Here is a 3,538-nt window from a genome sequence, read left to right on the forward strand (position 1 = left end):
CATGCTTGCAATATACCGCAATTGTAAAAATTGCCATCTGAACATCCTCGAGGCTACGATGAATGAAATTAGATTGGCCACTACTTAGTGCATTGATGGATAGATGGAGGCCGAAGACTAACTCTTTTCATCTAAGTATCGGAGAGTCGAGTATTACTCTCCAAGGCGTATCAATAATTCTTGGTCTCCCCTTTGATGGTCCATGTGTTACAAGGACATATAGACATGCATGACACTAAGTTTGTGAGGAGTTGTTAGGAGTAGGTCTACCCTCGTTGCCTGGAGGGAATGTTAGATTGAAGTGGCTAAATATGCTTTGTCACACCCGTTGCCAGAAGATGCATTCCAAGTCTTGATCTAGCAACACACACATGCATATATGTTGCACATGATCAGGACGCTTCTATTTCCAAATTCTAGTAAAGATAAAGTGCATTTGAGGTAATATAGTTTATAATTTGAATATTTATATAATTGAGTTGTTTACTTGAATAAAACTAAATGCATCTTTTTAATATGATAGGTGGTTACCACTTCTCGAGAACTTGGACACTTGCGGGGTATTATCATGGGGTAGTGCTATATTAACATACCTATATAGAGAAATGTCCAAGGTGGCTTTACACAAAATAAAGACCTCAATGGGTGTCTAACTTTATTACAAGTTTAGGCGTGGGAGAGACTTATTTTGAAGCCAATATTATGCGAGACACAAGTTTTAGATGAACGGATTCTACTGGGCTGTAGGTAAACACTTTCTAATCTAACTAATGTAGACTTGATTTAGAATTATAGTTATGGTGTTAGATGCTAAACTTTGATCATTCACGCAAATGGAATATCCACAAATGCTATGATGAGACATCTACACTTTTACTAAAATGAGCTTGATCACATAAAGATTTATTAGGTATCAAATTTTACTTTAAGAAAATTTAATCTATCACCAATTTTTAAAGAGATACTAATGCAGTGATCACCTAGCTTACCTACCACCAATTTGCATGGATGGCCAAGTTATATGGAGAGCAAGGGTTCCTCCCATATGTTTTAAGATTGTAAAGATGTGTGTGCCGTATCGCGTGCTTAGACAGTTTGATTTGACACAACACATTCCACAAGAAGTTGAAAGACTAGAAAAAAGGATAAGAAAGGTGGGCATCAGATAAACTGAGAAGATGCGTATTATCAGTACATACACAGATGGATTGATCGGCATTTGAGTATCATGGAGCAGACTGATCCTCCTATTGAGGAATTAAATTATATCAGGTAGTAGTAGGGGATTACAAGAGGATGGATAACAAATCAGACCACGACTCCACTCGATGAACACCAACAACGTGCCCTACAACAGAGATACATGCCAAAAGGTATAGATGAGAGAGAACTTGCAAATAATTTACTATTAAGTCTACTTATTTTGTATTACTACAATATGCTTATATAGACGCGCGTGTGTGTATCTCCTTTTGACTTAATTGCAGATAGATGCTATGGATGATATTGAGAGCATTGCAAATGAGGGTCTAGCACTTTCTGTCGTAGGACCAGATCTAGTAGTACATGCATCTTTGTATTAGTGAATAGTGTGAATGGTTCATAGAGTTTTAAATCGAACTGGTGAGGATTCTCATGATGGTCGTGAGGAGATGACACATGTGGATCTCTTATATGCACACCTACCAAATAGACAAAGACGAGAAGGATCTTGTACACACGACAATGAAGCTAGATTGGCATAGCCACACATGCAACCGGAGAGCGAGCTCGTGCAAGCTCAAGTCCAAGGAGGACGACGACGATCTGAGCTAGTACGAAGAGGGAGACAAAGGGGAAGGGGCAGACTTCTAAGTTGCATGTGATAGATTAATGAATTTTCTGTATGGACTCTATTTAAGTTATTGATATATATTATTTGCAAATAAATAAACTCAATATATTTCGATTTGTTGCAATATTTTGGTATATAGATATAATATGTGTTGTCGTGGAAAGTTATCTATTGTGTTTGTTGTGATGTTTTGAATTTATTAAATGTGTATTAAGTTATGTTTATCTTTTTCTTAAAAATTATAAGTTATATAGAGATTATGCTGTTTGGATATGTATATGAGGTGAAATTGAATTTTTTATGCGCAGGAGATAAGTTAGAACAGATGCGTGCATGCTTTGTGCATGGTTGGAGGTGTTTGTAAAATACATGAGACGAGTAGTCCCGTGAGTTTTTATGGGCTTATTTAAATGGTGATTAGCGCTTCCTAAACACACGTGACTAATAGTCCCGTGTGTTTTAAACAACGAATTTTGCAAAACTGATCTTGTTTTGGCCAGCTTTGGTGAGTTGACCAAAAAGATGTCTAATAATTAGCAAAAAGATCATTTTTGTTAATTATTTTTTAAAAAGGGTCTTTTTTTTAAAATCTCCTAAAAGAAAACCTAATTCAACAAAAAGCCATGTGCAACTCACCTTTGCAAAGAACAAACTTAATTTGAAAAGAGCTTTACTGCTAAAAAATCTCCTAAAAGAAAACCTAATTCAACAAAAACCCATGTGCAACTCACCTTTACGAAGAACAAACTTAATTTGAAAAGAGCTTTACTGCAATGTACCTTGAGCGGAATTCCTAACACCCCAATGCCTAAATCCTTGTTCTTCAGCCTGGCCTTGTCCAAATCTGAAACCCTAGGACCCTAATTTCCCCAATTTCATCTCAATTACTTCTCCAGCTGCGGTGAATTTAGAGGGAGTTGAAAATTAAGGCATTTTCCCCATGGATAGGGTAATAAAACAGAAGCAGGGTTAATTAATAGCAGGATAGTAGTTTAGTCTTTACGGAAATAGTCGACGGCAACCGTCTATTTAAACAGTGGAAACCTTGGGGCATTTATTTGCTCACTTTTGAAACAGGGTCCCTTGTTTGTAAAATGGGTAAACTTTAGGGAAATTTTTTTTTGCAATTAACCCCTTACTTAATCATAACAATCAAGACAAAACTTAAGAGCATGTTTGGATTTGTAGGGGGTGAAGGGAAGTTAAGGGCTTGTTTGGATTGAGGGGAATGAGGGTGAAGGGAAGTTAGGGGAACCATTCACATCCATTCACCTTGTTTGGGAACACTTAGGAGGTGAAGTTAATTCACCCTAGTTCCCCTTGGTTCACCCCCTAATAATATAAAAATTGTTACCCCCAAATTGGGGTGCAACCAAGGGGAAGGGAATTCCCTTCCCTTCCCTTCCCTTCCCTTCCCTTCACTTCACTCAGTTTCGCTTAACTTTCCTTCACCCCCTACAAATCCAAACAAGCCCTAAGGGAAACTAGGTGAGAGAATGGAAGGGAAGGGAATGGAGTTCCCTTCCCCTTGATTACATCCTAATTTGGGGTAACAAATTTTATACTATTAGGGGGTGAACCAAGGGGAACTAAGGTGAATAACTTCACCTCCTAAATGTTCTTAAACAAGGTGAATAGAGGTGAATGGTTCCCTAACTTCCCTTCACCATTATTCCCTGGATCCAAACAAGCCCTAAAGAGGCT

Source organism: Asparagus officinalis, chromosome 5 (genome assembly GCF_001876935.1).
Source record: "Asparagus officinalis chromosome 5, Aspof.V1, whole genome shotgun sequence".
In the NCBI taxonomy this organism is placed as follows: domain Eukaryota; kingdom Viridiplantae; phylum Streptophyta; class Magnoliopsida; order Asparagales; family Asparagaceae; genus Asparagus; species Asparagus officinalis.